This window comes from Durio zibethinus, chromosome 3 (genome assembly GCF_047325235.1).
Source record: "Durio zibethinus cultivar Kanyao isolate XHJ-2024 chromosome 3, ASM4732523v1, whole genome shotgun sequence".
Taxonomy (NCBI): Eukaryota; Viridiplantae; Streptophyta; class Magnoliopsida; order Malvales; family Malvaceae; genus Durio; species Durio zibethinus.
The window spans coordinates 33,940,018-33,963,328 of NC_143164.1; the positions used below are offsets into that span (position 1 = coordinate 33,940,018).

The following is a 23,311-nucleotide window of genomic DNA, read 5'->3' on the forward strand; positions in this document are numbered from 1 at the left end:
GTTTACTTAGTTTTTTTTTTTTTCTGAGCATGCTAACCTTTTTTTCATTCTTTTGCATTGGTTCATACGCATATCATAAAGTTGCATAAAGAACATTTGCTTGAAAGATGGTCTTCAACAAAATTTTTCATGGACTCCACTGAATGACTAGTTTGTCCTTAATCTGTATTAGCACTTTGTGAGACACCTAACGAAGTAAGAGCCCAATCAGAAAAGATTCAACTAAAGATGGGGGACTGTTTACCAATTGGATATGATTCTATCTTATCTCAAGAAACATTTATCCTCCTTAAACAGAATAATCTAGAAGATTTGATTGATATTTGAAAGAATATGAGTCCATCAAGACAAGAACAGTTCTGCCAAAGACATGGTCATATAGCACACCTTTCTAGCAGTAGTTGTTGATGATCAACTAATCAGAGCTGTAACACAATTCTGGGATCCTGTATACAAGTGTTTTATCTTTAATGAAGCTAATATGACTCTCACCATCAAAGAATATTCGATTTTATTGGGTTTACACCTTAAGGCTCTTGACAAGATATATGTCAAAAAACATAAGTCAGGATTTCATAAGGGTCTGGCTCAACTCATGGGGATAGATAAGGAAATTATGGATTCTCATACAAAAAAGAAATAAGAACAGGTTTGCGCACCTTAAAAGTTCTTTCATGAGTTTTTATTGCAACATGTCAATGAAGAACGGGGGTTGGATATATTTGCCTTAGCCATATACGGAATGGTGATCTTTCCAAAAGTTTTGGGTTATATTGAGATAGCGGTGGTTGACTTCATCGACAGTGTGATTAATGGCTGTAATCTTTCAATAGTAATATTAGCAGAGACTGTCAGATATTTGAATTACTGTCTTCGAAATGGAGGATGCTTTATAGGTTACATACAGTTATTGTACTTATGGATAAAAAACCATTTTGAATGGGGAAATGGTGCTTTCTCAAAGCTTTATATCCGTAATCGAGCTCCGATTAAGGAATTTTGTGAAAGTGGGTGGTCAGAATGAAAGTCTAAATAGGAATGGATAACTTTTCTACAAAAGTTGAACAGTGCCAAGGTGAGATGGTTGGCCCCATGGATGAATTGTGAGCCTATGTTGTATCAATGTAGGGATAATACAGTGGTCCCACTTCTGGGTTTATGGGGAGCAACAAATTATTCACCACTCATAATGAGAAGGCAATTTGGAGGAGAACAATTCATTCCTATGACTTATGGGCTTCATCAGTTAGATTTCTCTTATAGTGAGCCTAAAACATTTCAGAGGATGAATAAAATGATTAAAGCATGAAAAAATCCTCGAACAGTGAGTCTTGGACCGTTTACTGATAAAGTCACTCCAGGATACTTGGTTTGGAGAACAAAACGAAGACAAGAAATGGTATTCACTTATGAAAGTTCTCAACCACCAACAGAAAAAAAACTTAAAGAGACACCATCAAAATTAGAGCTTCCAACAAAAGAATTTGAGTCTGAAAAGGGTAAGTTAAAGCAAGAAATCTAGAAGCTTCAAGAAGAAAAAGATCAATGGAAAGATAGAGCTAAAAGTCATGAAGTTAAAGTTCACAAGATTGCTAGAGAAAATGATACAGCTATTGAAGACCTAGCAAAGCTACACTAAAAGCATAAAAGGTTATGTATGAGAGAAAAAGCCAAAGAGATAACCATTATCGAGTTGACTGAAGAAAATGCAAGATTGAAGCAAGAGTATGCTGAATTAGAAGAAAAAAGTATCCAAGTACAGATAGGGAGTAACATGCTAAATAGTTATCTGAGTAGGCTAAGGCAAAAGTTAAATGAACAAAAAGACTACATTGCTGCATTAGTTAGGGAGCATAGAGAATTATCATACCAAGTCTGGTGTGGTAAAAGAGAGAACTTAGGAAGATAAAAATACATTGAGCACCTAATGACCTAAATCTGTAAAAGGGTATGCAAGGCAAGAGAGATGGTGGAAGAGGCAAAGGCATTGAAACAAGTGGTGGCCCTAGTAGGAGAACATGGACAGCGTCTGTTGAACTTCATCGAAGAAGCCAAGGCCCAGTATGAATAGATTAAACAATTTTATGGTTATAATTCTAGGATGATAAACTCAATGTAAACAAAAGTTTTTTGGAACAAATGAAATCTTTAGTTGAATATCGTTTTTAAGGCAAATGTTCTTTGCATACATACATTTTCCATTCATCGCATTCTCATTCATTACACTTAACAAAGTAACCATGTGATAGTCATGCAAATTTACTAATTCTAAGATATGATACTCAGGGTTCAAGGATAGCTCTATCTAGCGGAACCTTACCTATCGATACAATACAAGATCCAGAGCGAGACAAATGGAGCAGAAAAATTCTCACAGATTTGAAAAGATAGAAAAAGCGCAAGAAGATTGAAAGTGAGTTGAGCAAGATTTTGGATGCTCTCAATAAGATGAATAAGAGAAAAGAAGTTGAAGAAAACACAAGCCAATAAGTTTCCCCATTGCAAGAAGTGGCTGATCCTTTGTATCCTCCAGGTTTTAGCCTACCTCAAGCCTAGTCTGCACAAGAGGTTCCACCACAACACTTCGTATATCCAACATATCCTGGAATGCCATCAGCTTCCAACCCAGGGCATTATCATAGCTATGTAAATCCTGTCTTTACTAAAAAGGCAGTAGAACTAATTTCTGATCTAGATGATTTGAAAGAGAAGAAAAAAAAAGATAAGAGTGGAAACTCAGGAAAGCTCTAAGATTAGCATGCTAGAACAAAGGTTACGGGCTGTGAAAGGATTTGGTTTCTATGGTTCAGTTGATGCTGCTGGGCTTTGCTTAGTCTCTGATGTGGTCATTCCTCCTAAGTTTAAAGTATCAAATTTTAAAAAATATGATGGTACGAAGTGCCCCAAAACCCACATCACCATGTATTGTCGGAAGATGGCAACCCATGCTCATGATGAAAAACTCTTGATGCATGTATTTTAGGATAACCTTACAGGTTCTGCTACCAGGTGGTATGTTCAGCTGGACAGAACCCGCATTCACTCTTGGAGCGATATGGCTCATGGCTTCATCAGTCAATATCAACATATTATCAATTTGGCTCCTGATCGTTTGTCTTTATAGAATCTGGAGAAAAGGTAAATGAGTCTTTTAAAGAGTATGCCCAAAGGTGGAAGGATATTGTTTCTCAAGTACAACTTCCTCTAATTGAGAAAGAGACCACAGTACTTTTTGTTAGCACTTTGAAACCTTTCTATTACGAAAAGATGATAGGGAATGTAATAAAAAAATTTTCTGATATGGTAATTTCAAGAGAAATTATTGAGAATGCCATCAAGAATGGCAAGTTGAAAGAAAGTGAAGCATCTAGCAAAAAAGTCCTGAAAAAGAAAGAGACTGAAACTCAGGCTGTGAGTTTTGATAGACAGTAATTTGGGGGCCATCAACCCTACTTACCACCAGGATACCTGCCATATTACCCTACTATAAATAACACTTCTCCTTACCCATACCAACTATTTGTACAGTCACCTTACCCCCAAACATATCAAACCCCCCATAGGTTTCAAAATACCATATACAGTCTTAACATTCAGCCTACTTCAAGACCCCAAAATCGCCCAACTAACCCCATTGGTGGTTCACGGGAGCAACGAACTACCCGTGAGAAACCTGTGTTTGACCCAATTCTAATGACTTATACAGAATTATATAAGGAGCTTTACAACAGTCATTTGATTACTCCTAGTAAATTGAAACCCCTCAAGCCACCTTACCCCAAGTGGTACGATCCCACAGTCCATTGTGACTACCATTATGGGATTACTGGTCATTCCATAAAAAATTACACTGTTTTAAAACACAACGTGCAACGGTTGATCAAGGATGGAATGATTTGCTTTGATACGAGAGGGGTGACTACATCGAATGTTAGTGGCAATCCCTTGCCGAATCATAATGTGAATGTTCTAAGTGAAGAACAAGAGCATCATTTGAAGAAAGAAGTGACAGATATCAAGACACCTCTCAGCCAACTGTTTGATATTTTATGGAAGGCTGACATGATACAACTGGTGAGTCCGCATAATTATCATGGAGTATATGTAGCTGACATTAGTTGTAAATATCATAGTGGGGTAATAGGCCATTCTATTGAAACCTGTGAGCAGTTTCACTAGGAGGTACAAAAACTTTTGGATTCATACCAAATGAAGGTTTATGAAAAAAAGAAAACTTAAGAAGTGTTGAGGTGTCCATGACTGATAAGCCTGCAAAGCTGTTTCCAAAGCCAGTGACAATTCATTGTGGGAATAAGCCAAAGTCTATCATAGACAAACTTATTCCCATGCTGGTAACTTTTAAAGTTTTGACTCTTTTCCCATACAAGGATGATAAAACTGTACCCTAGAGATATGGTTGTGATACTGTAGTTAAGGGGCAAGAAGAGGATGTCTCCAAAATTAACGCTTCCAATATAACTGGTGTAGGAGGCATTACCCAAAGTGGGAGGTGCTACACTCCAAAAATATTAGAAAATGCTAGAAAAGAGAAGGCCAAAGAAGGAGAAAGATGAAATAATCCTGAAGTAGAACCTGAAGAAGATCATCTAAAGTCGATATCAGAAAGAGAGGTTTGTGAATTCTTGAAGCTGGTAAAACATAGTGAGTATTCGATTGTTGAACAGTTGAATAAAATGCCAACTCAAATATCATTACTATCACTACTGCTAGACTTAGAGCCACACTGAAATACCCTACTGAAAGTGTTAAATCAGGCATACGTGGCACATAATGTATCTATTGAATATGTGAATCACCTAGTTGAAAATCTAGTCATGCCAAATCACATTTCGTTCAACGATGATGAGATTCTTTTGGAGGGAAAAGAAAATGCCAAGGCTCTGCATATCACAGTTAAGTGTAAGTGCCATATCATAGCCAAGGTCTTTATCGATGATGGCTCTGTTATCAATGTCATACCTTTGTCAACTTTGACGAGGCTACCCATTGATTTTTGTCGTATAAAGAACAGTCAGATGATTGTGAAAGCCTTTGATAGGACCAGAAGAGAAGTTTTGAGGGATATCGAGATACTTTTACAAATTGGGCCATACACTTTCAATGTGAAGTTTCAAGTAATAGATATCTCTCTATCCTACAGCTGTCTATTGGAAAGGCCATGAATTCACATAGCAGGAGCTGTGCCCTTTACCTTGCACCAAAAGATCAAGTTTAATGTAGAAGGTCAACTAGTAGTAGTAGTTGGGGAAAAAGACATGCTAGTGACCCAACCATTGAATACTCCATATGTAGAGGCTACCGAAGAAGCATTGGAATGCTCCTAGCGATCTTTTGAATAGGTTAATTCTATAGGTGAAAGATTTAAAAATCAACTTTTTTCAAGGATAGTGATGAGCCAAGTCATCGATAAGGGCTGGTATCCTAGACTAGGGCTGGGCAAGAACTTACAGGGAATAAAAGAACCCCCGACGGTGATAGACAATAGTGACAAGTTAGGCCTAGGCTATGAGATGACAGAATGGAAGATCAAGAGAAAGCCAGCAGGAAAGACAGCAAGACTAATAGTTATCCCACACCTGTATGAGACTTTCAAACTTGGAGGATTCATGTACCCAGATACAAGAAAAAGCATGGAAAATGTTTTTGCCCAGTTAACCATTGATGCTATCGAAGATGAAAGGGAGATTAATCAAGAGGGGTGGGTTCACCTTTGTTCGTCAGATTATGAGCTGAATAATTAGAGTGCCATCGAGATGCCTGTGACTTTTGAAACTAATACAATGTAATTGTAACATCACAATAGCTATTGCCCAAGGCATTGGGGTGATATTTCTTGTTTGGGTCATTTATCTTCTATTATTTTTAATAAAAATTAGGAAGGATGCATTTTCATTCATTTTTTCTTGTGTCTTCATTATTTCCATCTTTCCAAGCACATCTTGCCAACATATCCCATTTCATTCAATTTCAGGTCTTTAAATGAACATGAAGATAATCATGATAACAATCAAGAGGTTAGTTTTGAGAGTTTAATTAACACTGATGAACTTGACAATGAAGAAAATTTTGAGGAATATGTTATGCCTCCAAACCTAATGAGATTGATTGAATAAGAAAATAAGCCAATTGAGCCTCATCAAGAGATAGTTGACTTAGTGAATCTGAGAAATGAAGAGAATAAGAAAGATGTCAAAATGGACACTTCACTTTCATCAAAAGATAGACAACGATTGGCAGACCTACTTCAAAAATTCATCGATATATTTGCTTGGTCTTACCAAGATATGCTAGGGTTGAACACGGAGATAATGGAGCACAGATTGCTTTTAAGGCCAGAATGTAAGCCAGTTTAGCAGAAACTGAGATGGATAAAGCTTGAAATGCTACTAAAGATCAAAGAAGAGATGAAGAAACAACTTGATGGTTTTCTATAAGTGACCAAGTACACAGAGTGGGTAACCAATATAGTACCCATTTTTAAAAAAGATAGAAAGGTACGAATGTGTGTAGACTATCGGGACTTAAATAAGGCTAGTCCAAAGGATAACTTTCCTTTACCTTATATCGACACACTGGTAGATAATACGGCTAGGCATTCAATTTTCTCTTTAATGGATGGTTTCTCAGGGTATAATTAGATAAAAATGGCTGTAGATGATATGAAAAAGACCACTTTTGTGACTATGTGGGGAACTTTTTGTTACAAGGTCATGTCTTTTGGGTTAAAAAATGCTAGGGCAACATATCAAAGGGCCATGGTAACACTCTTTCATGACATGATGTATAAAAAGATCGAAGTGCATATAGACGATATGATTGCAAAGTCTTTTGAGGATGAAGATCATGTCACTAGCCTCAGAAAGTTATTTGAGAGGTTAAAAAGATTCCAGCTCAAATTAAACCCAGCCAAGTGCACCTTTGGGGTAAAGTCAGGGAAGTTATTAGGCTTTGTGGTTAGTGAAAGAAAAAATGAAGTCGATCCAGATAAGATACGGGCTATTCAAAATTTGTCACCTTCAAGTACACCAAAGGAAGTTTGAGATTTTTTGGGGAGATTGAACTACATTTCTTGATTTATCTCTCAGCTTACTTACAAATGTAATCCCATTTTTAAGCTTCTTCATAAAAATAATCCTAAAAAATGGAATGAGGAATGTTAAGAGGCGTTTGATAAAATTAAGCAATACTTGTCGAACCCTCCAGTGTTGGTGCCACCTGTTCCAGGGAAACCTTTAATTTTATACTTAACTATATGCAAAAATTTAATGAGATGTGTGCTGGGATAACAAGATGAGTCTAGCTGAAAAGAGAGAGCTATTTACTATCTGAGTAAGAAGTTCACAAAGTACGAATCCAAGTATTCTTCATTAGAGAAAATGTGTTGTGCATTAGCATGGACCGCCAAAAGACTCAGACAGTATATGCTCTATCATACCATATGGCTCATAGCAAAACTGGATCTACTTAAATATATCTTCGAGAAGCCTTCTTTTTCTAAAAGAATTGCTAGATGTCAAATAATACTCTCGGAGTATGATATTATATATGTGAGCCAAAAGGCAATAAAAGGGGTGCTATAACAAAATTTCTTACAGATCATGCTATTGAAGAGTATGAGCCAATGAAGTTGGAATTCTCTGATGAAGACTTAATGACTATTTTCCAATTGGAAAAAGGGAAGCATGAAGAAAAATGTTGAAGAATGTACTTTGATGGAGCTGCTAATGCTTTGGGGCATGAAATTAGGGCAATTCATATTTCTCTAGAACAACAATACTGCCTTGTAACAACAAGGTTAAATTTTAATTGCACAAATAACATTGCTGAATATAAGGCATGTGTCATGGGCTTACAAGCTGCTATAGATAGAAGAGTGAAAGCATTAAAAGTGTTAAGAGACTCAGCTCTAGTTATATATCAATTGAAAGGAGAATGGGAGACGAGATATTCAAAACTCGTTCCATATCATAAGTATATTCTAGAGTTGATGAAACAATTTGAAGATATCTAGTTTGATCATTTACCTCGAGAAGAGAATCTGATTGCTGATGCATTGGCTACTCTGGTTGTAATGTTTCGAATTAATGACAACACTGACATCCAGCCCATCAGGCTAAATGTTAAGGATATGCCAGCTTTATTGCTCTAATGTAGAAGAAAAAGATGGAAAGCCCTGGTATTATGATATCTTGCAGTATATTAAGGATCAACAGTACCCAGTTCAAGTAACAAAAAATGATAAAAGGATCATCCGAAGATTAGCTATGAGCTTTTTCCTAGATGGGAATGTTCTGTACAAAATAAGCTGGGATCAAGTATTATTGAGGTACGTAAGTAAGGCTGAAGCAAGGAAAATTATTGAAGAAGTACATGATGGAATATGTGGGGCACATACTAGTGGACATATGATGGCAAGACAGATCATAAGAGCAGGATATTACTGGTTGACGATGGAGAGTGATTGTATTGACTATGCTCGTAAATGCTATAAATGCCAGATATATGCTGATAAGATCTATGATCTGCCATCTGTTGTACATGTTATGGCACCACCATGGCCATTCTCAATGTGAGGTATGGATGTCATTGGTCCTATCACCCCAAAAGCTTCTAGCGGACACAGATTCATTTTTGTGATGATAGATTACTTCACAAAATGGGTAAAGACAGCATCATATATAAGTGTAACACGATCCGTGGTTTGCAAGTTCATAAAGAAAGAGATCATCTGTAGATATAGACTTTCAGAGAGAATTATTGTAGATAATGCCAAGAATCTAAATAGTAAGATGATGCAAGAAATGTGTGCTCAATACAAGATCAAGCATCATAACTCGGCACCATATCGTCCGAAAATGAATTGGGCAGTTAAGACAGCCAGTAAAAACATAAAAAAAATTTTAGAAAAAATGATTGAGACTTATAAAGATTGGCATGAGAAGTTAAAGATTGGCATGAGAAGTTGCCATTTGCACTACATGCATATCGAACATCAATTCGCACCTCTATTGGGGTAACCTCATTTTTTTTGGTTTATGGGATGGAAGCTTTACTACCAGTGGAAGTAGAGATCCTCTCTTTGAGGGTTTTAAAAGAAGTTGAGTTGAAAGAAGCTGAATGGATTCGAAAACACTATGAACAGTTAAATTTCATAGAATAAAAAAGATTAACTGCACTATGCCATGGTCAACTATATCAAAAAAGAATGATGAAGCCTCATGATAAGAAGATTCAACCCCGTTGCTTTCAAGAAGAAGAGTTGATCTTGAAGAGAATCTTTTCGATCCAGCACGATAGTAGAGAAAAATGGACTCCGAATTGAGAAGGACCGTATGTGATGAAATGGGTTTTCTCGGGTGGAGCATTGATACTGACTGAGATGGATGGAAATGAATTATCTCATCCTATAAATTCTGATGTTGTGAAGAAATATTATGCTTGAAAAATGGAAAAAAATGAAAAAATAAACAAAAGAAAAAAAAAAAAAGTGAATGAAAAAGGAAGACTCAAATCGAAAACCCTAGAAGGGCGGTTTGAGTCATAGGGGGTTTATCTAAGTTGAAAACCTGAAAAGGCAGCTTAGATAAAGTGAATACGGCATCGAATTTGAAAATTCGTTGGCATGGAGACTAGCAAATTCGAAGGAGCTCCAAGTTGTTAAATACATCAGAGGGTTGGATTTTCAAAAAAAAAAACCTTGAGATGTGTTATCATGATTATCCGATTGTTCATTTTGGGCTTTGTCCCTATACTTATCCTTGTAATTCTCTCTTGGCCAAAATTAGCCAACATTTTTGCTAATAAAAGACATTTTATTTCACTCTTTGTGTCTTTTTTTTTTCTGGTGACTGTTTCTCAACCATTTTTATTCTTTTCTTCTTAATACCCTACAATGGAAGAAATGTGCAAATGCATTCTTACTTTTTGAGTTTGAAATAATGATTGATGAATGAATAATGGCATGAAAGATTTTTACATTACATTGAATAGGTCAAGAGTGATAAAGGCAGGATTGAGATGTTCAGTTCCTGATAAGGATATTGAATTTGGAAAGAGATTTTTTTTTTACAGAAAGAATGTGAGTGGAAGAGATGATTAAGAGTTACACTGGCTTGATCTTAGAAAAGCAGTGTAATCTGGTTTTTGAAGAATCAGAGGGTTCGAGGCCCAAGAAAAGAGCTTGAGAAGCTTGAGTACCAAAACTGAATAAAAGTTAATTATCCAATATTTGCATAACATGCATTGAATTTCATATACATTGCATAGCATATACTACATAAATGCAAGAAGTAGGGGTATTCCAAAATCCCACATAGAGGAGATAGATGTGAAGACATTTTCAAATTTGAAAAAAAGCTTGTCAGGTAAGTTCTTAATCCTTGAAATAGGGTATCTCTTCGTATCAGGGTTGATTTATAAAACCTTTGGGCATAATCTCCTGAAATTCCTTCAAACACAATTTTCAAGTCCTTTGGACATGATTGTCAAGGAGTAATTTATTTTTTCAAAGTCGTTAAGCCTCTGATTAGAGGAGCTTTGTTTATCTTTCCAAAGTCGTTGAGCCTCTGATTAGAGGAGCCATTTATTTTTCCAAAGTCGTTGAGCCTCTTATTAGAGGAGCTTCATTTATCTTTCCAAAGTTGTTGAGCCTCTGATTAGAGGAGCCATTTATTTTTTCAAAGTCGTTGAGCCTCTGATTAGATGAGCCATTTATGTTTCCAAAGTCGTTAAGCCTCTGATTATAGGAGCCTTTATTTATTTTCCAAAGTCGTTGAGCCTCTGATTAAAGGAGCTTTGTTTATGTTTTTCAAAGTCATTGAGCCTCTACTTAGAGGAGCCTTGATCAAATCTTAAACACAAAAAAATGAAAAAAAAAAGGTCGAGTTGACTTTTGAATGGATGTCTACGTCTTTGCGCAATTTCTGTTTCACAGAAGATATGCAAAGAGGGGCAGCTGTAGACACTCAATTTGGTCCAGGCCCAGATCAATTAGGCCTGGTCCAAATGGGTTAGTCCACTTTATTTTTTTACTTATTTTTGTATTTTATATTTTATATTTTATTTTATATTTTATATATATATATTTTTCTTTATCTTTTATGTATTTATTATTTACTTATTTATTATTACTATTTTTTTCTTCTTTTCTTTTTTTTTCTTTTCTGTTAATATTCATATATATATTTTTATTTATCTAGTTATATATTTATTATTTATCTATTATTATTGTTAATTTATCTATTAATTTTTTAGTTTATCCGATTATCTTCATTTAATTATATATTAATTTTTTTATTTTATTTTTTATTTTTTTGATTTTTTTTCTGTTGAAGATTGGATTGGTTTTGGAGGAATCCCACTGTGAATTGAGATTTAATCAAAGTTCATATTGGATTCAATGATTGAATCTCAATCCGAAGAGAAGTTGGGATTGATCAAAAACTCTTCTGATCAATCCCTATAAAAAGACCCACGGATCAAAGAAAAAATACATAGATGAAAAAAAAGATATTGGTTGAGATGAAAAAAGGCAAGCACAAAGAATATTTAAAGGCTAAAAAGGTTTTGGTGCGTTGAGAACAGCTCTATGAATCGGTAGAAATTTTTGGAGAATTTTTGTGAATTATTTTTCAGGAAATTTTTGGAAATTTTCCAGATTTCGATGGAATTTTTCGATGAAAGTTGAATTTTTCGACGACTATTCCGGCCAATTTTGAATTTTTCAGCTAGCTGCCCAATTTTCGATAAGAATTTCCAGAAACCAACCAATTTTTCAATGAAAAACTTAGATTTCGATGAAATTTCCAGAATCCGATGAATATTCAACCGAAGTTCTTTGAGTATTTTAAAGAGAACAGGAAGGAAGAGAGAGAGAGAGGGAATGCTCGATCTGCTGAAAAAATGAAGGAATTAGCCTTTTATATCTGCTGAAAATGACGCCGTTTTGGCATTACTGTGCCAATAGGATCCACACGTTTTGAAATCGAGCGACCCGACCGGAGCGTCGACCCGCTTTCAACCCGGTTCTTTGAGCCGTTAGTCGAGCCGAGCCGACACCCCTGAGCTGCTTCCTAACCGTTTTTCTTCCTTAAGTCGTGCCAAGCCGAGCGTTCTCAGGTTTTTTTTTTCATTTTTATTTATTTATTTTTTATTATTATTATATCAAAATTGTTTAATATTTTTATTTTTATTTTTATTTATTTTTATTCATTTTTTTATTTATTTTCATTTTTATTTTATTTATTTTATTTTATTATTTTATTTTTTTAAATAAAATTATTTTTGAGGAAAAGTTGAAAGTATCAATTTTCCTTAAAAATAAATTTTCAAAAAAAAAAGTTTTGAGGAAAAGTTAAAAGTATCAATTTTTCTCGAAATTAAAGTTTCAAAAGAATATTTTTGGGGAAAAGTTGAAAGTATCAATTTTTTCTGCACAAAAACAATCATTTTTTTCTTTCTTTTTATTTTTTTTAATGTGATTTAATCCGACGATGGAGTCTCTGCAAGTGAGACAGTAGTTTTCTTGCATACTCTTGAGGTGAGGGGATTTTCTCAATTTTTTGCTAAAAGTATTAGAGTCAATTGAAAATAATTTTCAATAGTTAATTACTGGATAATTTTTAAGGCTTTTTTGGATAACACAAAATTATGCTGGTATCATCTTTTGATGGGCGTTGTGAGGGTGCTATAACCTTCCTCACACGTAACCGAACTCTCGAACCCTGTTCTGGTTAGTAGACCCGAACCTATTCTTTTAGGGACCCGTAAACTTAGGTGTTCCCTAAAAGGATAGATTCTTTAGGTGGTCAATCGCACCTAGATAAAAAAGATTGGTGATGACTCTTTCAAGTCAATGTCTAGCGATAGATCTCTGGATCTAGACGTTATGACACCTAGACAATCGTATCTCGCCACCTTTGTGCATATTGCTTAAAGGACTTAAACACATTTTTTTCATTACTTGCAAGAAGAGACAATCGTGAGCCATGTCAATGATGTGTCGATACTGGTTAATAAAAGATCTGGTTAGATCCTTTCATGTCTTGATATGAGTCTCATCTAATTGAACATACCATCTTGCCACAAACCCAATCAAACTATCTTGAAACACATGCATGAGTAGTTTTTCATTACTGACATGTGCCGCCATTTTACGACAGTACATGGTGATATTTGTGATAGGACATTTGGTACCATCATATTTCAAACTATGGTATTTTGAATTTCGGTGGCATCACTACATCTGGTACTAAGCAAAGTCCCACTGCATCTATGGATCCATAAAAGTCTATTCCCTCTACAACCCTTAGTCTTTTTTCAAGCCTATTCATAGCTTGATCAATTTTAAAATCTCTCAAGGGCATAACTGTCTGTGGTTTTTCCTTATCCCTTTTTTCATCTACGATAGGAAGTTGAATGGGCTCAACTGTTATCTCAACAAAGATAGGATTATCATAGCTTTGGACATTCTTATGACCTGGTGCATAAGCCATTCCTCGGTAGTTGTACTTTGGAAGACTGCTTGTTGAGGCTGGAAGAATGGTGTGGTTTGATGTTGTGATGGGCCAAAGCCTTGAGGATATGTCGAATTAGTAGCTTCCTATGAAGTATCTTTTTCCATCTATTTTTCCCTATTTATCTTTTCTAAAGCCTCTAAAATATGGCTCAGCTTTCCCTCTAATGCTTCTTGGGCTTTCTCTATTTTTTCAAAGTGACTTGTATTATCCTATTCCATCTTTCTAGGTCGAGCTCAGGTGTTGTATTGATAAGAAGCTATTTTTGCACATTTGCACCACAATTAAAGATTCAATGACAATACTATGAATGCATGAACGAATGTAATGCAAATGAAATAAGATAAAAGTAAAAATATTTACCCCTTGAAAAAGATCCAACAAAAAGAAATCCTCATTTATTCCATAGAAGTCTGTTTACATCAAACCTAACACTGTTCTTTTATAAAATCACCTAACTTGCTTATACTGATCCTTAGCTTCCTCAATGAAGTTCAGCAATTTTTGCCTATATTCTCTTACGATGTGATCAATGTCCTCAGAGTGTCAGCTTTTTCTATCATTTCGTCTGCTTAGATTACAGCTTTGCCAATCTGAGCAATAAGATGTTCTATGTACCTCTGTTTTCCTAACCCTTCTCTTATGTCGTACCACACTTGATAAGATAATTCTCTGTGCTGTTTTGTAAAGGTCTTGACACGACTTTTTTGCTCCCTCAATTTTAATGTCAGAGTTAAGATATGATCTGAAAGCCATTAGTTCTTCTGCTCCACCTCTATGAAAGCATTTTTTATGCGGTCATGCTCTTCTTTCAACTTTTCATTTTCGTGAGCTAACTCAATATTGTTTATTTCTTTGGCTTGTACCTGTATGTGCAACCTCTTATGCTCATGTTGTAATTCTTTTAGCTCTTTTAGGGCATCATCCCATTCTCTAATAATTTTTTAGGTTTTACTGTATTCCTGGGAAATTTTATGGGCTTTGACTTCTAGTTTTTTTGCTTTGTTTTGCCATTGGTCTTTTTCTTCCTACAGCTTCAAGACCTCTTATCTCAATTTCTCCTTCTCCATCTCATGCTCTAACTCCGAAAATGATTTATCATCCTCTTGACCCATTTGTAAATGATGATCCTGAGGCCTAAATGAAACCTCCTGACTTCTCTTACTTCTCGAGACTAAATACCCCTAAGTGACTTTATCAGTGAATGATCCTGAGCTTACTCTCTTGGGCTTCTTCCAGGCTTTGATTATGTTGTCAATCTTTTAAAAGGTTCCGGGCTCCCCATATGAGCAATCAAACTGGTCAAACTTGTGAGTCATGGGAACAAAATATTTGGTTATATGCTGCCTCCTTATCATTTATGGGCCATAACTTGTTAACCCTCACAAGCCTAGAAATGAGACCCTTATCTCATCTTTACATTGGTAAAGCATAGGTTCTCTGCCCATTCATAGAGCTAACCATCTTACCTTATCAACAGTGAGTCTTGTAGTAGACATTTTCACTCTTTTTAAGTTCTTACCTTTGGCCAAGTGCTCATACAAAATTCTCTAATCGGATTTCAAGTGTGGAGATAAAGTTTAATGAAGACACTTTTCTTGTGTTCAAGATGGCTCTTTATCCACACATATAATAAGGGTATACAACTTATGAATCATGCTTTATCCATCTAACTACAAAAACTTAGAGATTAGATGATCGATGAAGGGTTACAACCACTTTCAATCTGCTCAAATAGATCCACCACTTCTATCTTCACATGCCCTAAGACCTTAGGGAAGATGACCAACCCATATACGGCTAGAGCAAATGCATTCATTCCCTGGTCATCATTTGGATGCTTGGTGATGAAGTCTCAGAGGACCTCCCACGGAATACCCTTATGATTACCTTTTGCTCAGCTGTATGAGTCTATAGTCTTTTTTCCAACTCCTAGCATCTGGCTCAACTCCCTGTAGCTCCTGGATTTGTATTTTTTTCATGTATGTTCTATTTGGATATAATAGATGCATGCCCATCAGAGTCAAGTACTCTTCAATTGTTGGTACCAGATCAACCTCATTAATGATAAAACATTGGTAAGAGGGATCTCAAAACTATATCATCACCCAGATTAGTTAATAGTCAACCTCTATCGACAAGAGATATGCTATATGTCCAAACTTCCTATAAAAGCCTTCTACCTCGAAGGGGTCATACTACTCCATATGTTTGAGAGACTTTTCAAGTTATTATGCTTGATGAGTAAATGGACTTCTCCTAATGTAGGGGTATGGCCAGGTGGCAAACAATCTCCTTCTTCCAGCTGTCTCTTTTTTTATTCAATCTTCACTTCTATAGGAGAATCACATTTGAACAACATAGATAAGGCACAAACCTGATGTTTTTTGGAATCCATGAGGATCTTTGTTGAATAGTTTTGGGGCAAGAATTCTATGCAATCTGCGAACATGTTCATGAATATGTGCAAAAAAAAAATAAAAAGATGACAAAAAAATGGTCAGTCATTTCAAAGAAATGCAGGGAAAATATAATAGTTAAGATGATAGCATGACTTAAAATTTGGATTTTTTACAGAGGGTGGGAGAACAAGGCTTTATCTATTGTTGGGCTTCTAAAGTCAACTATATGTGGTTTGGGTCATTTTTGAAAGGTTCTCAAATTGTTCCCTACATCATAGTCCATTACAGACTAGTAGGACACCCCAATCCTTGCCCATTCTAAGCTTCAAGAGGTAGGAGTGTTTCGCAGATCTGTGCGGAGACATGAAATCTCACGAGGGCATAGGTACTTTATTCTCTCTTAAATGTTGAGCCTAGGTGGAGGGCTTATGTTATGTACATGCAAGTGAATGATAGATATAATAAGCATATACTTAGGCAGATATAGATACTAAATAACAGGTCAGGCAAATAAATAATAATAAAGCAGATATAAGCAATAAAAGAAATAATCTCAAGTTTGTTAGACAAGGCCTGGATAATAAGAAATCTTTTACTAACTTGACTTTCATAGGTCTCTAGTGGAGTCACCAAGCTGTCATAACATATAGATCTGTGGAACTATCGCTAGACTTGGAATGAAAAGGAGTCGCCACCAATCTTTTTTGGTTAGGTGTGATTGGCCACTTGATTTAAGCTGATCTACAAAACAAAGGTTATGTTTGAAAGTCGATTGCGCATGGGAAAGGTTGTAACACTTCCAATACACCTATCCAAATGATGATCACCAGTTTGATTTCAAATTATCTAGGCTTTGCTTATTTTCAAATAGAAAATTTTATATTTTTCTTTTTTTTATATTTTCATTTTTTTTATAAAAGATAGAATAATATTTTTTTTTTTGAAAAAAACAGAATAGCAATTTTTCCTTTTAAAAAAAAATCAAAAAATAAAATATGGGTAAAATAAATAAATCAAAATCAAAAAATAAAAAAATAGAAAAAGGAAAACCTGCAATCGGGTCGGGACGTAGGTTAACGAGCAGATTTTTAGGTCGAAGCGTTGATCCTGGCTTAGCGAAACGACGTCATTCTGGAATGGTATAAAAGGGCATTTTCAGCATTTTTCTCATAAACCTCAGAACCTTTCTCTCTCTACCCTTCAAAATCCTCAGACCTCTCTATAAAAATCCACTGAAAAGTTTCATCAAAAACTGAAAATCCCATCGATTTTTAGAAACTTCGTTAAAAAATTTAGCCAAAAATTGAAGAACCCACCGATTTATAAAATGCTTACTGGATTCTGGAAATCTTGCCGAAAAATTCAAACATTGCCAAAAATTTCAACCGAAAAATTCATCGTTCGTTGAAAAATTCATCCTAAATCCAAAAAAACCTAAAAGAATTCCAAAAAAAAAAATCAAAAAAATTCCTAGGTCGTCCTATACCTCCCATCAGTTTAGTGGACGTATAGTATTTTCTGGCAAATTTGTCGTCCACAAGGGTCAATTTTTTTCCTTCACAACAACCAATAACTATGCCTCTTCTTCGTTACTAATTATGAAACACAAGTAATTTTGTTTCTTGGTTTGTTTTCGTGAAATTTGTGTTGTAAGGATCAATTTTATTGTGTTTTAGGATCTTAATATGGTCAGACGGGTACTACAATGGAGCAATTAAGACAAGAAAGACAGTGTAACCAATGGAGGTTAGTGCGGAGGAGGTGTCTTTGCAAAGGAGCAAGCAGCTTAGAGAGCTCTACGAGTCATTGTCTGCCGGAGAGACGAACCAGCCAGTCCGGCGACCATGTGCAGCGTTGTCACCAGAGGACTTAACTGCATCCGAGTGGTTCTATTTGATGTGTGTCTCCTTCTCTTTTCCTCCTGCAGTAGGGTAAGTTCTCCTCTCATTGTGCCTTTCTTCACATAGCTAGTTATTCAATTGACTTTTGTGCTCTCCTTTCTCACCATTCATTTCAACTGTTTCCATTAACTTTAATGTGAATTACTTATTCTAGTGAACCTCAGTGCTCGAATCTGCAAGTAAAAGTAGAAAAAACTTATGGGTGGGATGATCTCTTTTGTTTTTACACTCTTTGTCAGTTGGAAGAAAATTTTCTAGGGTCCCTGTTCTCTTCTATTTGTCTTAAAAATCTTTTATAAACAATTCAAAGTTTCCATTCCAAGATAGTAAGACATTTATCATATTCAGCACACAATTGAATTCTTTTTTCACATTTTGAAGAGAGCAAAGAAAATAATGGATCCTCCTTCTTCCTCATTCAGTATTCAGTGTCGGAAATACGTCGGTCACCATGGGACTGTAATTTATCATTGTAGGATTCGTTAAAGCAGCAGTAACCTTTAAGAAGTGGATTGAAGAAATAATTAACTACATTCAAGTCCATTAATTGATATAGAGTAGTGGGTAGTGACCATCCTTGAATTTGGTTCCGTGAAGAAAGTTGATCAACTAGTTTTGGTTTTAAGACATTGATTCAGGTTGATATGTTGTCTTTACAAGAGGTTAGGTGAGGGCCTTTCATATCGTCGTCTTCTTCATTGTCGGGGAGGCTTATGAGATTCTCGTGAATTTTTTGCTGTTTAGTACTTAAAATTAACGTGCTTGAATTTGTCTTGTGACAAATCTAAGACTCATGAAAACTATTGTCAAAAGGCATATATTCCACAAACTGCTGTCAAAAGACTTGAAATAGGTAAAGTAGCAGGTTCAGTACTGTCATCAAATTTTTTCTACAATGGGGATGCTTCTTCGGCAAAAAGAACCAAGAGGCCACAACCCTTCAAAGTTTGCATAATAGTCTTTTTTACAGCCATGTTTTATGGCCAAATCCTCTCCTTACCTTATTCTTCAAGACCATCAATAATTAATAATAGAGGGAGGCAGACAAGTAGGCTCGTCTCTTTACTTAGAACAAGAAATGCCTATAGACAATATTACTTCGTGTCTTGCCTTACTTTTTTCTTGTCTTTACTTAGAACAAGAAATTTTAGGTAGCCCATAGACAATATGTTGTCTATAGACAATATTACTCAATGTCTTGCCTTACTTTTTTCTTGAGCTGATTTTTATTAAATTAAAAAAGTAACATTTACTACTTAATTATCTTTTATTTTATGTATTCAAACACACACACACACACACACACACATATATATATATATATTGATATGAGTGGTGATATATGTGTAGGTTACCAGGAAAGGCATATGCAGGGAGCAGCATGAATGGCTCAGAGGTGCAAATGAGGTTGACAGCAAAACCTTTTCAAGAGCTATTCTTGCTAAGTTATCACCATATGACATTGCCTTTTTCCTCATTTACTATTAGATTATATATGATTAAATAAAGACATGTTGTTTAAGTGTGTTCAACTAATTATGTACCTGACTTTGGAGGCGTCCATGGATATTGAAGTACGCCATTCATTTTTTAGATAATGAAATACCTTAAACTTCTGTGGGGTTGTGGCTAATAAGATTGCACTGAACTTCACTTGGTCGCCACCTCCAAAGGGACCTTGTTTGTTAAGATTGTTCTACCGGGGGGGGGGGGGGGGGGGGTTGTTTACAATGCAACACAAAAAGTTATAATTTTCAGAACGAAGCTGAGTTAATGAGCACCATCACTTGTTCTTCGTTTCCATCTTTTACTTCAATTCAGTGCACTAACTGTGCTGTGTCTTCCTGTTTGTTAACATAACAAAAATGCCCGTACGCTTGCAACAGAGTGCTCGAATACAGGTATATCTCCTTTTTGACCCGTCATTGCAGACTAAACAGTTCTCTCTTGCAAATTTGGGTTTTAAACTTTTAATCGATCTAAGGTTAAAAATGAACCACATTTCATTTCTATTTTATTGGTGCAGACTGTGCTTTGCATTCCTCTTCTTGATGGTGTCCTTGAACTTGGCTCTACGGAAAAGGTGATTAAAGTTGCCTTTCCGTTTCACTGAAATAAATAAATAAATAAATAAATAAATAATAAATAAAACAAAAAGATCATGAATATGATGCGACTTCTTCATTCAGTATGCTGACAGAAGATAGAAAACTTATTTATGGCATTTCAGGTCCAAGAGGATCTAGGGTTGGTCCAACATGTCAAAACCTTCTTCACTGGTCATAGTCATAACCCAAAACCTCCCCCACCAAAACCTGCTCTCTCCGAACACTCCACCTCAAATCCTGCCAATTCTTTGATGCATTCCCGCTTCCACTCTCCCATTCCTCCCATCTACAACGCTGCAGACCCTCCAGTAAACGCTAACCAAGAAGACGAAGAGATGATGACGAAGAAGAACCAGAATCAGACTCCGCCGAAACAGGTCTAAATAGCCTCCAAATCCCCTCGCAAAACACTAAAGCAGCAGTAGTATCCCCAGCCGAGCCAAGCGAGCTAATGCAGTTGGAGATGTCAGAAGATATCAGGCTAGGGTCACCAGACGACGCATCAAATAACTTGGACACAGATTTTCATATGCTAACCAAGAGTCGAAGCAGGAACCCAGCTGACCAACAAAGGCGAGCCGACTCGTTTAGAGCCGAGTCGAGTAGGAGGTGGCCAATGCTACAGGAACCAATGAGCAACAGCCTTCAACCACCTTCTTCAGGTAATTAAAATGATAATGGTAGACATTTAACTCGTTATAAATATTGATAATGGTGGACGTTGAACTCGTTATAAATTTTTTTTAATGCACTGTCGGCCAATCAGAAGAAATCTAGTGCAAATTCTTAGTTGAAAAAGATGACGGATTACAGCCGATAATAAATTGGTTTCGACATTGTGGACCAAAATCGATCATACTTTGATGATAATGTTGAAATTGTGTGCCCCTGCAGGGCCATGCATGTGCATGTGGCCAGTGAAATTAAATTTTAAAGCCTGTCCCCTATATTATTAACTCGAAGTGGGGCATGTGTGTGGGGGGGGGGGGGGGGGGGGGGGGGTGGACTTTGGTCCTAGCGCGGACAAGTTCATAGTCTGCTTTTTCTCGGAGTTTTGGACTCTCTGATTCTAGGGATCGGGTTGTTTGTTTTGAGACTTCGAGCAGAGCAGAAACGATGTCTGCCTCTAATAAATCTTCTTCTCAGCGTACTGAGAAAAGGCCTGGAGAGTTGAGTCTGGCTTATTTCTTGCAAACTGCCAAATCTCTTTTGACAAAGCCAAATTTTAACTAAGCCATATAATATTCAAGGGTTATAGTTGACAAATTAAGTGCCTTATTTGACCCCATAAAATTAATCTTGCTTCTTCCCAACTGCATTGTCCATTGATGTTATCGTTATTAATGATTTTATTGTTTTTAACTATATTTTTATAGGGAAATGAACCGTTGCTCGGAAATCAACCGAAGATTTGTTGAATTATTTATGGAGTGTTTTTCTTTTAATCAAGAATACTCATTTCATTTTTTTGTTTGATTTTGAATATATTGTAGGGCCACCGCCATTGGATGAACTGTCACAAGAAGACACCCACTATTCTCAGACCGTCTCCACCATCCTCCAAGGTCAACAAACCCGCAGGTCAGAGTCATCGTCAACCGGCTATGCCGCATACTACAACCAATCAGCATTTTCCAAGTGGACAATCCGTTCCGACCACGTGGCCGTCGAAAGCACGTCCCAGTGGCTCCTCAAGTACATTCTATTTAGCGTACCTTTCCTCCACAGCAAGTATCGCGAAGAGAACTCCCACAAGTCACGTGACACCGACGCCGCCACCGCTCGGTTCCACAAGGGAACGCCTCAGGAAGAGCTCAGCGCCAACCACGTGCTAGCAGAGAGGCGGCGAAGCGAGAAACTCAACGAGCGATTTATCATATTAAGATCGTTGGTTCCATTCGTTACTAAGATGGATAAAGCTTCCATACTCGGCGATACCATTGAGTACGTGAAACATTTACGTAAAAAGATTCAAGAACTCGAAGCAGATAATAGGCAAACGGAAGTTGATAATGAACGGTCGAGATCAGCGGATTCACTGCAGAGAACAATTAGTTTGAAGGATCAGAGAAGTGGGGTGAAGGTGTCAGAGCGGGCAAGATCATTAGGCCCGGCACAAGGGCAGGATAAAAGGAAGATGAGAATTGTAGAAGGGAGCGGCGGTGCAGCGAAACCCAAGACGGTAGAGCTGCGGCAGTCAACGGCGGAGACGTCGGTGGAGGTGTCGATAATAGAAAGTGACGCGTTGTTGGAGTTGCAATGCGGGTATAGGGAAGGGTTGTTGCTTGATATAATGCAAACGTTGAGGGAACAGCTTCTGATTGAGATAACGACGGTTCAGTCTTCCTTGAATAATGGGGTGTTTGCAGCTGAATTGAGGGCCAAGGTAACTCCTGAATTACTTCCACCATTTAATTAATTAATTAATTAATTAATTAAAATATTTTATGTTAACTTAGTTACAACTTTTTTTTTTTAATGAATGGCAGGTGAAGGACAATAATAAAAACGGAAAGAAAGTAAGCATAACGGAGGTGAAGAGGACAATAAATCAAATAATACCTCAATAATACTATGTTTTGACTAATTAAATAATTAGAATTACTAATGCTATATAATACTATGTAGATCCACCTAATTCTGACTTTAATTAAGGTCTTCTATATAGCAGTGTACAAACTTTCCTTTGAAGCCCTAAACTGCAATGTAAAATTAAGGAATTGAGAGATTAACTATCCTCCTTCTCAGGTACATAATTCCAAGTGATCATTTACAATTTGCACAATGTAATTACACCTGATAAGAGATTATTAGGTGTTCATATCTTGTTTTTAATTAAATTAATATATTTAGTTTAGTTATTAAGTCGATCATCCTATTAATTTTTATAAATGATTAAAAATGATTTTTAAAAAATTTTGGTTTTTGATTAAAAAATTAAATTTATCCAAATTATAATCAAAATCTAATAAACCCAAATATAACACAAAAAAATGTATAGATCTGTTGAATTTTATAAGTTGTTATAATTTTTAACTTAATATTTACCTATTTTTATTAAATGATTATATTTAATTTATTTTAAATTTCTAAAATCTTAAATTTTAAAATGTAATTTAAAAACTAATCAAATTAAATTCAATTGATTAATTTTTTAAAAATTAATAAACTCAATTCGAACAATAATTTTAAAATTAATGAATTTGAATAATAAAAATAAAATAAAATAGTTTGACTTTAAATATTCGATTTAAAATTAAATGATCCCCCAAGTATTACATCCCATTCATGATTCATGAACCCGCAGTCTAACAAAACATTAGCTAATAGTTCACCAACCAAGTCTGACTGAAATTCTAGTTTCC

General features: G+C 35.9%; 1 pseudogene across 1 annotated transcript; it reads left to right on the forward strand.

Annotated features, from left to right (window-relative positions):
* The first annotated feature begins 17,657 nt into the window (after positions 1-17,657).
* On the forward strand, positions 17,658-22,721 carry LOC111283545 (transcription factor BHLH42-like; annotated as a pseudogene). Its single transcript, XR_016341021.1, has 7 exons — positions 17,658-17,868; positions 19,189-19,282; positions 19,723-19,739; positions 19,865-19,921; positions 20,069-20,608; positions 21,440-22,332; positions 22,436-22,721. The product of XR_016341021.1 is annotated as a transcription factor BHLH42-like (transcript).
* The last annotated feature ends 590 nt before the right edge of the window (positions 22,722-23,311 follow it).